Source organism: Podarcis cretensis (assembly GCF_951804945.1).
Source record: "Podarcis cretensis genome assembly, chromosome: 9".
In the NCBI taxonomy this organism is placed as follows: domain Eukaryota; kingdom Metazoa; phylum Chordata; class Lepidosauria; order Squamata; family Lacertidae; genus Podarcis; species Podarcis cretensis.
Genome location: NC_137178.1, coordinates 74,518,738 through 74,533,037, shown reverse-complemented (window position 1 = coordinate 74,533,037; position 14,300 = coordinate 74,518,738). Strand labels below are relative to the sequence as shown.

At 45.0% G+C, this 14,300-nt stretch overlaps 1 protein-coding gene across 3 annotated transcripts in view; it reads right to left on the bottom strand.

Annotated features, from left to right (window-relative positions):
* CCDC33 (coiled-coil domain containing 33) overlaps nucleotides 1-14,300 on the bottom strand; it is a 186,939-nt gene that overhangs the window by 146,314 nt on the left and 26,325 nt on the right. The window lies entirely within an intron of this gene.

Below are 14,300 nucleotides of genomic sequence, written 5' to 3'. Positions count from 1 at the left end.
GCATGTTTTCAGTCCAGGCCCTGTGTCGGAAGTGATGGTGCACGGTAACCCCACAGAGCTGTAAAGGGGGAGCTCCTGCCCCCCACAATTCCTCGTACACCCCACAGCTTTTGTTCCTCAAATAATAATTACCCTCCTCCACTGGCTACGACAAACATTTAGATAGGAAGTCATTAGGGCATTCCTCAGACGCTGAAGTCCCACCGACCCAGCAAGAGGAACAGAACTCATTTCTCATCTCAGCGAGCCATGAACAGATGCACAGAGCTGGCTTTTACAACCCACCAAATGCTGTTGAGACCGCTTGCATCAGCGATGAATAAAATTAGAGAGGAGCAGGAATTAAAAGGGACATAATGTAATTGAAAACCAGGAGCCTTTGGGGGGCAATATCTTGGCTTCAATTGTTACGGCTTTCACTTCTTCAGCACTTCCACGGGGGCAGGAGGGGAGGAATGAATTGGATTGACCCTGACATCTCTTTCGCATCACCTCTGAAAGTCCTAAAAGAATGGCTGGACCAGTGTCCATGCTCAGAAATTTAGCTTTGACAAATTAAGCCCTTGCCTAAGGCTAGAGAGGGACGCGGGTGGCGCTGTGGGTTAAACCACAGAGCCTAGGACTTGCTGATCAGAAGGTCAGTGGTTCAAATCCCTGCAACGGGGTGAGCTCCCATTGTTCGGTCCCTGCTCCTGCCAACCTAGCAGTTCTAAAGCACGTCAAAGTGCAAGTAGATAAATAGGTACCGCTCAGGCGGGAAGGTAAACGGCATTTCTGTGCGCTGCTCTGGTTCGCCAGAAGCGGCTTAGTCATGCTGGCCACATGACCCGGAGGCCAATAAAGCTAGATGAGCACCACAACCCAGAGTCGGACACGATTGGACCTAATGGTCAGGGGTCCCTTTACCTTTTTAAGGCTAGAGACACCACAGCAGTAAGAGCCGTCTTGAGAAATTGCCCTGAAAAGGTTACCTCTGTGAACACATATTCACATGTTTATGTGTCTTTTTGTTTGATAGTAAAACAATTGGAGAATTCTGATCCAAACAGAAGCAGGAGTGGAAATTGCCCATGTTCATTGATAACGTCCCATGCTTGAAATGGAAATCAATCCAGCTGCTACTGTTCAATATTCACTGTTGCTGTCGCTTTCAGTTCACAAATGGTACATAATTGATTACACACACACACACACACACACACACACACACACCATTTGCACTGGATTTCCTTTGCAGTGAAATTAATGGGGTGGAATAATATAATTCCTGACATAACGTATATAATCTTGCCACCGTGGACAGCAAGACCAAGTGTTTGGCAGAAGACAGATTGCAGCAGAATGGAAATGGTGATGTATGAATATATGACGAATTTAAAAACCTATTTAAACTTAACATCAAAAAACCCTGGAGATTTTCCTTCTAGGAATATTACCAACAGAAATAAAGCAAAACACAAGACCACTGTTTATCTACTCAATTATGGCTGCAAGAATACTCGTAGCCAGAAGTTGGAAATGTGAAACAATACCAACAATAATCGATTGGCAAACACTCATGGTAGAGTATTTTCGCTTAGCAAAGCTGACTGGAAAAGTTAGGGGAGCCCTAAATCAAAAAGTATATAGAGAATGGATATTATTCAAGGAGTATATAAGATCACACTGTAAAAATGAAACTATCCTGGCAGAATTGAATGATACTTGTGTATAATAAATAATTGCAAAAATATCTTAGAAGAATATGCAGGAAAAGCTATAAAATAAACTGTGCAATAAAATCAAGATATTAGGAAAAAGTACAACAAGAATGATTGGAAGTTTTTGTTCTAGAAGACTTTATTGGTCAAGATATGATAATACAACCGATATTCTTTTATTTTAATGTTAATTCTTCTTTGCTTTTTATTTTTATTCTTGTTATTCCTTTTTCATTTTCGTGTCAAATTCTGTTGTAACTATTTGTAATGTATTTGTATGCTAGTATTTTAAATCAATCGCTGAAGAATGGATGCTTTTGAATTATGGTGTTGGAAGAGACTCTTGAGAGTCCCATGCACTGCAAGAAGATCAAACCTTTCCATTCTTAAGGAAATCAGCCCTGAGTGCTCACTGGAAGGACAGATCCTGAAGCTGAGGCTCCAATACTTTGGCCACCTCATGAGAAGAGAAGACTCCCTGGAAAAGACCCTGATGTTGGGAAAGATGGAGGGCACAAGGAGAAGGGGACGACAGAGGACAAGATGGTTGGACAGTGTTCTTGAAGCTACAAACGTGAGTTTGACCAAACTGCAGGAGGCAGTGGAAGACAGGAGTGCCTAGCGTGCTCTGGTCCAGGGGGTCACAAAGAGGCGGACACGACTAAACGACTAAACAACAACAACAATTTTAAATCAATAAAGATATATTCTAAAAATTAAAAAAAGGAAACAGTGCTGTATGCAACAAATACCAGACAGAATGTAAAATCAGAAGAGCCTGCTGAATCAGGCCAGTGGCCCACCTAGGTCTGCATCTTGTTCTCACTGTGGCCAACCAGATGCCTATTATGGGAAACCTGCAAGCAGGACCTCAGCACAAAGGCCCTCCCTGCCTCTTGTGGCAGTGAGTTCCATAGTTCAACTCTACGCTGCATGAAGAAGGACTTCTTTTTATCTGTCTTGAATCTTCCGACATGATAGCCATGTTCAAATATATAAAAGGATGTCACATAGAGGAGGGAGAAAGGTTGTTTTCTGCTGCTCCAGAGAAGCGGACACGGAGCAATGGATCCAAACTACAAGAAAGAAGATTCCACCTAAACATTAGGAAGAACTTCCTGACAGTAAGAGCTGTTCGACAGTGGAATTTGCTGCCAAGGAGTGTGGTGGAGTCTCCTTCTTTGGAGGTCTTTAAGCAGAGGCTTGACAACCATATGTCAGGAGTGCTCTGATGGTGTTTCCTGCTTGGCAGGGGGTTGGACTCGATGGCCCTTGTGGCCTCTTCCAACTCTATGATTCTATGCTTCAGCTTCATGGGATACCCACATATTCTAGTATTATGAGGGGGGGGGCGGGACTTTTCTTTGTCCACTTTCTCCACACCAGGCATAATCTTATAAACGTCTATCATGTTGCCTCTTCCTCGCCTTTCTCTAAACAAAACAATCCCAAATGCTTCAACCTTCTTTCACAGAGCAGTCACTTCAGCCCTGGATCATTTTGTCTGCTCTTTTCTGAACTTTCTCCAACTCTACTATATGCTTTTTGATATTCGAATGGTTTCTATTGGCTCTTTAATTGCGCTCATCTGCTGTGTCCATTCCTTTAACATTAGGGTTTTGTTTTTGTTTTTTGAACAAATGCTTTTAAGGATTCACAGTTAGTGTTTTACTGGGGGCTCCCCAACCCAATAAAGGTGGTATTTGTTTTGTTTTGTTTGTTTGTTTTAAAAAAACCAAACACCTCACATTTCAAAAGGAGCTATTTCGATACAAGGGGGAAGTGCCATTCATGTGCAAATTAGCCTTTGATTGACAACACGCCCAAGCCTCCCTCTCATTTGTACCTTTTGCTAATTCACATTGCATAATGGATGCAGCTTTCCCTCTGCCTAGCAACAGCCTCATTAGGGGCGCCTCTTAGGCCAAGGTCTGCCTGGATCTCAACACTGCCCAGTCCCCTTTATGCCACTCTCAGAAATCAAGGCGGCATTCCGGCAAACAATAGCCTATATATCTTTCTGCCTCAGTTCTCCTCACCATGGCTACTCAGACACCTGCTGCACGTGGCAGGTCTAATTTGTGAGATATGCAGATATCCTCCACCCACAATTGCTCCTGTTTGTCAATTTGTCAATATCGGTCAAAAACTGTCATTGGTATTGCCAATATGCCAATTTAGGAACCAAATGGACTTGATCTCCTGACCGTCCATTGGACTTTAATTTCTCTTGATATGTTCTGTTTGCATGATACGTTGGTCTATGGAATTACACTTTGTGAGATATTATATGTTGAACTGTGTTTGAAATAGAAGTTACATAGTCAAAAACAGCCTGTTACGTTGTGTGTGTTGTAACCAGGATTGTGTTTACGTAACCTAAGGTTTAGTAGTGTTTTGCGTGTCATAGCATCTGGACACCAAAAGGGTCTGCTGGATCAGGCCATTCTATTGATCTGGTACAGCAGGACTTTAAGCAGCTGACTTCCTAACCAGGGTATTGTGGGGTTTTTTTTGGGGGGGGCAGTCTAGATGATGCTCTGGGTCCCTTCCAATCTTTGTGGGTCCTATACGCTGTGAGGATTAGAATCTGAAGTAGGATTCTACTGCTAAACCGGTCAGGCAAGTCTCTTTGTAGGCCAATGACCATAGTTGGTCCTCATCAGCTAAGTGTCCTTCTCAGCACCCCAAAAGAAGGAGCCAGGCTGCAAGAGCTGCAACTAAGTGATGGGGCCCTCTAGGCTAATGATGGGCCTTTCCTCCACCTAGCTGCTAGGTAGGAGAATGAAAGCCAGTGTGGTGTGTGAGGGCTGAACTGGAAGCAAGACAAGGAGAAGCTGCAACTAATGGAGAAGCAAGATCTGTTGGGGTGTTAATGCTGTGGTCCCTCCACCTTATGCTTGGGTTGTATAGATGTGTGAAATAATAATAATAATAATAATAATAATAATAATAATAATAATTTATATATACCCTGCCCATCTGGCTGGATTTCCCCAGCCACTCTGGGCGGTTTCCAACAGAATATTAAAATACAATAGTCTAAAACCATGTACTAAACATAGTCTAAAAAGTTAAAGCTATGGTTTTCCTAGTAGTGATGTATGGAAGTGAGAGCTGGACCATAAAGAAGGCTGATCGCTGAAGAATTGATGCTTTTGAATTATGGTGCTGGAGGAGACTCTTGAGAGTCCCATGGACTGCAAGAAGATCAAACCTTTCTATTCTGAAGGAAATTGGCCCTGAGTGCTCACTGGAAGGACAGATCCTGAAGCTGAGGCTCCAATACTTTGGCCACCTCATGAGAAGAGAAGACTCCCTGGAAAAGACCCTGATGTTGGCACAAGGAGAAGGGGCCGACAGAGGACGAGATGGTTGGACAGTGTTCTCGAAGCTACCAGCATGAGTTTGACCAAACTGCGGGAGGCAGTGGAAGATAGGAGTGCCTGATGTGCTCTGGTCCATGGGGTCATGAAGAGTGGTACCTCGGGTTACAGACGCTTCAGGTTATAGACTCCGCTAACCCAGAAATAGTACCTTGGGTTAAGAACTTTGCTTCAGGATGAGAACAGAAATCGTGCTCCGGCAGTGCGGCGGCAGCAGGAGGCCCCATTAGCTAAAGTGGTGCTTCAGGTTAAGAACAGTTTCAGGTTAAGAATGGACCTCCGGAACGAATTAAGTACTTAACCCGAGGTACCACTGTATCCTAAATACACCACATTCTGACCTTCATTCCAAGGATACCGAACCCTGCATAAGTGCTGGAACCACTGGACTTGCTCACCACTCAGAGGTTGGGGTGCATGAAACACTGGTGTTAGCGGTGGGATCGCATTTCCCGTGGGAGGAAATGTGAGGTGGCGCTGTGGGTTAAAGCCTCAGCGCCTAGGACTTGCCGATCGAAAGGTCGGCGGTTCGAATCCCTGCGGCGGGGTGCCCTCCCGCTGCTCGGTCCCAGCACCTGCCAACCTAGCAGTTCGAAAGCACCTCTGGGTGCAAGTAGATAAATAGGGACCGCTTACCAGCGGGAAGGTAAACGGCGTTTCCGTGTGCGGCTCTGGCTTGCCAGAGCAGCGATGTCATGCTGGCCACGTGACCCGGAAGTGTCTCCGGACAGCGCTGGCCCCTGGCCTCTTAAGTGAGATGGGCACACAACCCCAGAGTCTGTCAAGACTGGCCCGTACGGGCAGGGGTACCTTTACCTTTACCTTATATCCTCTGAGAAATCCATCCAACCCGAAGAGACTCCACTGTCCTTCATTCCAAACTGAACTCTGGGCAAGCGCAGGAACCCGTAGCCTCTCTCCCCACTTGGAGATTGAGGTGGAATGTAACACAGGCATGCCTTGTAGCCACATGATGGATCTTGGTTTGGTGCGGAAGACGCTGGACTAGATCAGCCTCTTGCGGATTCTGATCTAACAGCACTGACCTCTTAAGTCCACGGCAGGCAGTAGCCTGAATCACAGCAATTTCATCTGACTTTCATCTGGGTCTTTGGCACAGCAAATGCACGGACAGCTCTTCCTAGACTGTGTGCGTTGTTGAGGCTTGGAGAGGGGAGGGCCAATAATGGGGGGTGGGGTGGAGAATGAGCTCTAAAGCATTCTTGGTTTTAATCTCACACATTGTTGCTTTCTCGCTGCTTTGAATGTCACTCCTGCCTCCAGGCGGGTCCAGGGTTGAGAAAGACTCCCTGCCTTTTCACCCAGGCATTTCCTGTGATTCTTGTTCAAATGTTTTTCCAGTACGGCTTCAGACAGAAATGCCATAACAATATAAATGGTAAAATACGGAGATGCAAAGGGTGTGGAAAGGATGGAGTCATCGCCCATAGACACCACCCCCACGCACAGCTCAGTAGCAGATCATTTGTCTTGCAAGCAGCAGGTCCCAGGTTACACCTCCAGCATCTCCAGGTATCGTCCACACTGAGCAACATGGACCAGTGGCCTGACTCAGTATAAGGCAGCTTCCAGTTGTTGTTGTTGTTGTTGTTGTTTAGTTGTTTAGTCGTGTCTGACTCTTCGTGACCCCATGGACCAGAGCACGCCAGGCACTTCTGTCTTCCACTGCCTCCCGCAGTTTGGTCAAACTCAGGTTGGTAGTTTCGAGAACACTGTCCAACCATCTCATCCTCTGTCGTCCCCTTCTCCTTGCGCCCTCCATCTTTCCCCACATCAGGGTCTTTTCCAGGGAGTCTTCTCTTCTCATGAGGGGGCCAAAGTATTGGAGCCTCAGCTTCAGGATCTGTCCTTCCAGTGAGCACTCAGGGCTGATTTCCTTCAGAATGGAGAGGTTTGATCTTCTTGCAGTCCATGGGACTCTCAAGAGTCTCCTCCAGCACCATAATTCAAAAGCATCAATTCTTCGGCAATCAGCCTTCTTTATGGTCCAGCTCTCACTTCCATACATCAGTACTGGGAAAACCATGGCTTGAACTATACGAACCTTTGTTGGCAAGGTGATGTCTCTACTTTTTAAGATGCTTCCTTTTTAGGGCAGCTTCCTAGGATCCTGAAAACGCACCTTTCTTCCAGGACCCAGAGATGCACAACTGCTCAGCGTTGTAACACTAGAATTCGAGGACATCTAATGAAGCTGAAGACTGGAAGAGTCATGAGAGGTAAAAGAAAGTCCTTCTTCAAGCAGCGCGTAGTTAAACTATGGAACTCCCTCCCACAAGAGGCAGTGAAGCCACCAACCTAGATGGTCTTGAAAGAGGATGGGACAACCATGAAGAAAAAGGCTATGCATGGCTACTAGTCAAGATGGTTGTGCTCTGCCTCCATGGTCAAGAGGGCGGCCGTGCTTCTGACTACTAGTGGCTGGAAGCCACATGAGGAGAGAGGGCTCTTGTGCTTGAATCCTGCTTGCAGGCAACTGGTCTAGTGACAACAGGGTGCTGGAACAGGGAGCCATTGGCCTGATCCATCAGGTTCTTCTCATGTTCTTATCCCCAACCCTTAATCCAAATATTGCAGCAGCCATTCAAAAGCTACCTTCTGGTGATGAAACCATTCGTGAGCCACTTGCACCAAGGAGCAGTCTGTATTCTCACAAGATCTGCATTTGACCATGAAAAGTCTTTGCATCCATCCATCTTGTGAGTGGGTGGAAAACACAAAGGCCCAAGAGACCAGTGTTTTCCAGGGTAACAAATTTTGGCTCCAGCATCTCCAGGAGAGAAAACTAATGGGGAAGGAACTTGTCTTCTCTCACCTCCTCCCTGGCTCATGGCAAAGCCCACGGAGGGGAACATTTGGGCTTAATTACAGCATCAAGGGATCTTCTGGAGAGGAGAGGTTGGGCAGGGGAAGGGCTGGGGAAAATGTGTGCGTTCTGAGTCATCTTGGGGCGAACACACTATCTCCTTTGAATTATTACTGGCAAAAGAAGCTGGTCACAGCCCCAGAGTCTGAAATCCTCACAGACCCACATCCAACTGCTATCATAAAAAAGTTTCAACAGCCTGTGGAGGCTGTTTCATTTGGATGAATGGGGAGGTTCCCCGCCACCCTCAGTGAGACATCCACCAGCCCCCTGCCTGCCTGCCTGCCTGCCTTCTTACTTAGAAGCAGACCAGGCAGTGGCCCTGCCTCTCAGCTCCCTCCTCTTCCTCCCTAGGCTCAGTGGTGTCTCCTTAGAAAAGGGGGTGGCCTCCTTCCTTGGAGGTTTTTAAGCAGAGGTCGGATGCAGTGGTGGATCTTGGAGTCTCAAATTTCAGCGACGTCTCCGAGGCTCTGTGCCCAGTGTAACCAAACCAGTTGTGCTCCCCTAAATCTGACTTTGTCGGATGGGCCACTTCTTCTTCTTCTTCTTCTTCTTCTTCTTCTTCTTCTTCTTCTTCTTCTTCTTCTATCACTCGTAGCCAAGTAAGATTGTCTTCCATAAACACGGTTTTAACAATGAGTCCATAAGTGACTGTGGAGGCCAATTCTGGACCTACACGTCCTTCCACAGTGGGGACATTGGTGCCCGGGTGGGAGTTGATCACGGTGTGGATTTACCTTCCTCTTAGCACGTTTCTCCCTTGTGTTCTGAGTTCGAGTGTCTTCAAAGTCCACGACGCCTTTGGTAAAGGCTGTTCTCCAACTAGAGCGCTCGCAGGCCAGTGTTTCCCAGTTGTTGGTGTTTATACTACATATTTTTAGATTTGCCATGAGACAGTCTTTAAACCTCTTTTGTTGACCACCAGCATTACGCTTTCCATTTTTAAGTTTGGAATAGAGTAGTTGCTTTGGAAGACGATCATCAGGCATCCGCACAACATGACCAGTCCAACGAAGTTGATGTTGAAGAATCATTGCTTCCACACTGGTGATCTTTGCTTCATCCAGTACACTGATATTAGTTCGCCTGTCTTCCCAAGTGATGTATGAGTAGTTGGAGTGGGCCACATATAACGGATTTGTCAGCTGCGTTTCTTGCCTTGCAGGGGATTGTTCTAGATGACCCTTGGCATCCCTTCCAACTCTATGATTTTATGATTCTATTTTTTTTAAAATAATATTTATTAAAATTTTAAAGGTTACAAAAAGAAAAAGTAAAAATACCACATTAAACAAAAATAAAACAACACATCACAATATGAAAAAACAGAAAAGCAAAAACGCAAAGAAAAATACAGCAAATCTTCTCATTACTTATCTTTCATTAGCTTATTTCCTTGACATCTTCACACCTCCCTTTTTTGTATTCTAGATCAAATATCCATTTCAGGAAATCCTTTCCCTCTTTTAAAATTTTAGTCCTGTAAAATATCTTAATATGATGTAACTTTACTTTTCCTCCTTTCACCAATTGTCAGTTATTCCCAAATCCTATATATCATTCCTGCTGAAATCATATAATATTATTCCAACATCCTTCTAACAGTTATTAATTTTACAATGTTTCTGTAAATAATCTTTAAATTTCTTCCAATCTTCCTCCACCGACTCTTCTCCCTGGTCTCGGATTCTGCCAGTCATTTCTGCCAGTTCCATGTAGTCCATCACCTTCATCTGCCATTCTTCCCGGGTGGGTATATCTTGTGTCTTCCAGTACTTTGCAATAAGTATTCTTGCTGCTGTTGCGGCATACATAAAGAAAGTTCTGTCCTTCTTTAACACCAATTGGCCGACTATGCCCAAGAGAAAGGCCTCTGGTTTCTTCAGGAAAGTATATTTAAATACCTTTTTCATTTCATTATAGATCATCTCCCAGAAAGTCTTAATCCTTGGGCACGTCCACCAGAGGTGAAAGAATGTACCTTCGGTCTCTTTACATTTCCAACATTTATTATCGGGCAGATGATAGATTTTTGCAAGCTTGTTCTTTTCAGCTGTGCTTCAATTTGCATGGGGTGGAGTGTGGTATATTTGTAAACATTTTATCAACACTGTCTATTAAATATGTTTTAAAAATTGTCCAGCTTTCCAATCTTCTTATAATCTGGGGAGGGCAATGTATCCACAAGCATGCCTTCCAGCTTATTTGCATGGAGTTCTATTATGCAGGGAAAAGCCTTATAAACAGCTCTGGGTGGGCAGGGGCTTGTAGGGCGAGCTTGGCGTGCGCACAGAGAAAACCCTGCCAGTCAACAATGGGCACCTTCCCTTCCCCCAACATGGCTTGGCAGCTTGATCCTGCCCTGGAGAAACATGCTGCTCTTGGGGTCTTCTCCCTCCCATCAGCACTATTTTATAGAAAACCTCAGCAGAAATGGGCAGCAAATCAGCAAGCAGATCTATATCTGGAAATGGGCCAACCTTTGCTTAGAATAATCCATGCACATTGTCAAGTTGAAGGGGTACGATTTGGTCATCTTAGACTACGGATTAGGGAGAGGGAAAAGAATTTGATTGGGTTTGCCTTCAGAATTCACCCTTTCCAAAACAATACTCAAAGCAAAGCACAGCCAGATTGGCACTCTTCCAGATTTTGCAAGGCAAAAGTAAAGGCTACAAATGATATGCTTGTGCAAGGGCAAAGGGTACATCAAAAGCAGATAGCTGTGAAAGCAGCATACATTAAAAAATGCATTCTATTGAGAGAAATTGCTTTGCAGGAAAACAACTCTATATGTTAAGGGGAAATTGCACCCAAAATGTATATATTAGTAGAAATGCACTGTAAATTCCTGATGACTTCCCACAAAGTCTGATGTGGAGAACTGTAAAAATGAAGAACCAAGAGAAACGAAAGCTGACAGATTTGCCTATCCCTGCTCTGGGTTTAATGCATTTTAGAAAGCAGAGTCTGTCTTGCTCCATTCATTTAAATATGCAGTAAGACAGCCCTGCTGTGTTTGGGGCTCTTTTGCTCATTCTGGACTCTGGACATCTGCCCAAAAGTCCGACTCTAGTGCTGCCACAAATCTTTTTCCCAGAGAGGAGAAACGCAGTTACTGTACTGTTTAGGATCCATTGGGTTATAACCTACGAGATTGCCTTATGCCATATATGCCCACTTGATCGCTTTGAACAGTAGAACTGGCACAGTTAACAGGTGCCACTTAATACCCCCACCACATTTGTAAGAAATATCTAGTGTGGCAGCACCTACACTTTGGAACTCCCTGCCGATTGACACCAGCTAAGACACCTGCTAAAAACATTCCTTTTTAGATAAGCCTATCCAGATAGCAGGGGACGTGGGTGGCACTGTGGGTTAAACCACAGAGCCTAGGACTTGCTGATCAAAAGGTTGGTGGTTCGAATCTCTGTGATGGGGTGAGCTCCCGTTGCTCAGTCCCAGCTCCTGCCAACCTAGCAGTTTGAAAGCACGTCAAAGTGCAAGTAGATAAATAGGTACTGCTCCGGCGGGAAGGTAAATGGCGTTTCTGTGCGCTGTTCTGGTTCGCCAGAAGCGGCTTAGTCATGCTGGCCACATGACCCGGAAGCTGTACGTCGGCTCCCTCGGCCAATAAAGCGAGATGAGCGCCGCAACCCCAGAGTTGGAACAACTGGACCTAATGGTCGGGGTCCCTTTACCTTTACCTTTACCTTTACCTTTACCCAGATGCTTAGAAAGTTGATGCAAGTTTTTACTTGCTGACAGCAGCAAGAATGATCATAGCTAGGAAATGGGAAAAGCAAGGAGGATTTCAAATAGAAGAATGGTATAAAGAAGTGTGGGATATAGCTGTCAGGGAACTGACACCAGTGCGAGAGGTGGAGGCAAGGCTCCAAAGCGATGCAGGAGAGGGGACCAGCAGGGGGGGGAGGAATTCAGCGCAACACCAGCAGAGAAGGGAGGGAGATGGAGGATTCGGAGAGAGGTCTCCAAGACTCTTCACCCGAGACCAGTGGAGAGAGCACGGGCACGCCTCTGCCCACTCCTTCCATGCGCAGAAGAGTCCCGCGCAGGGAGAGTAGGCGGAGACTTGGCGTCAAACAGCTTCTATGCTGGAAGAGGTTCAAGAAACGCCCACTGACGGATTCTGCAAGCGACTGAACGGCCACGGAGTGAGGGCTGTCAGCCGAGGCATGGTTAGCCAGGCGATCTAGCCAAAAGTAATGGCAACTTACGCACAAGTAACCCCTTATAACCATTACAATAGCAATTAATGATAAATTAACATGCACTATCTAAGTAAGAAGGGAAATATGGAAGAGAAATGACTTTGAGGAAATATGGGCGGTATTTGTGGTATTAGTATTGTTAAAACAGAAAGGGGTCATGCCATCTGAAGAAGGGTAATTTTTTTGGAAAGTTGGATAATTATAATAAATAATGGTCTTGGGGTGGGTGCAAATTTCTATTTGTATTCTTATTACTCTGTTAAAAAAGAAAATTTATTTTAAAAAGAAAAGTTGATGCAAGTTTTAATCTGTTTTTAGTTTGAAATTTTAACTTTCTGTAAGTCTAAAATTATTGTTAATTTTTCTTGTTGGTGATTTTATTGCTTTCTCTTTTTTGTAAACCACTTTGAGGGTTTTTTCTTTTTTTTACAATCAAGTGGTATATAAATTTTATGAAATAGAAATGTAAGTACCTTGAGTGAGTAGAGCTAGCAGATATCCTGCTACTGACACCTCTTGTTAGGCCAGCTCTTATTTATTCCCACCCCATCCATTCAGAAAAGGGTTAAGAACTCTGGTGCAGATGATCAACTGAGCGGGGGAATGCAACTTGTGGATCATTTTATTTAAACAAATAAAATAATATGATCCCAGCTTTATTTTAAAGCTGACATGTTCGTAGAGCATACAGAGCCACATAGTGGTTGGCCTTTAATTCTTAATAGCCTCTTTTAAATGCAGGGTTAAGGTCCAGAAATGCAAACTGCAACTGTCAAGAGCTCAGCACCAAATGCAAAATTCTGTGTTTGCAAGCTTTGGTGTTGGAATTATGGAATATGCACAGCTGTGCCTCCCAGTGCCGAGACCTGGGATTCAGGGATGCTGAACCGACGTTCCTTCCCCAAACATCAAACCTTGTTTGCCAAGACACTAAGCACACCGGGAGTACCTTTGCTTCCCTTGGAGGAGGGGGATTCTATATTCCAGGCCTCTTTTTTAATAATAATAATAAAAAACCCTGCTCATGATTCAGACACTCAGAATTCAAAACAACTCAGTGATGCCCTTTCAATTAGTCTGCCATACCAGAGTCAGAGGCCTTTAATTGAGTCCCAGGATGCATCTATTATACACAAGGCTGGGTAACTCAGGACATCAAGATGCAGCTCTGTTTTATTTATTCCATTCAAAGTTTAAAATGCTGGAAGTGCTGCCTTGGTCTCTCACCCACCAACTGTAGAAGATATCACAAGCCTGTGGTGAAGGATGCAATCACCTACAGAAGTAAGTATTTGAATTCATAGAGTAGAGCGGGTGGAGTGGTTTGTGTGTCACAATTGCCTCTATTCCTTCCGTCTTCTTCATCAGTTTATTTACAAGTGGGAACTGCAGCAAAATGTTGCAGCCATGCCCTTTTCCAAGGTACTCCATTTCATTTCCCCTCTCACCCAGTCTCCTTTCCCTCCCCTTCAGCCTGCTGTTGCCTCACTCTTGTACTCAGGTGGTGCCATTGGGGCTACATAAGCAACGACATTCATACAAAGGTTCTCCACTCCTGACATAGGTCTTCTGTGAAGCAGAACACTCCTCACCCAGGGAAACTTTCCTGCGACCAGTGCTTTTTTCTGGGGGGGATGGACGCAGGGGGATGCGTACCCCTAAACATTTTGCGTTGCCCCTGTCAGGAGCTCGTCCTACTCTTGAGTAGGACCCTGGCAGAAACACATGCCCAACTGGCATGTTCCCTCCCTCCTGGTCGATCGTTCGGGAGCTTCAAAAGCTTTCTTCTGCCCAAAAATCACAGCGACCGATGCCAACAGACATCGGCACACTTAGGGATCCGCAGAGTCTTCTCAGCTTGCGTAACAGACCTCAGCAACCCAGCATTTTGGCTAATCTACTTTATTTACATATAAACACACACGGAGCACTGCAACATGGCTCCCTCTCTCACTAGCATCAGACAGCAAGGAGAAAGAACAAAGGACAATAGTCCCACTTCGAGGAACACAATTACACAAACATCCTGTCTCCATCACTTCCCACTCTGTGGAGTCAAAACATACACCGTCATGTGATAGACAACAATCCT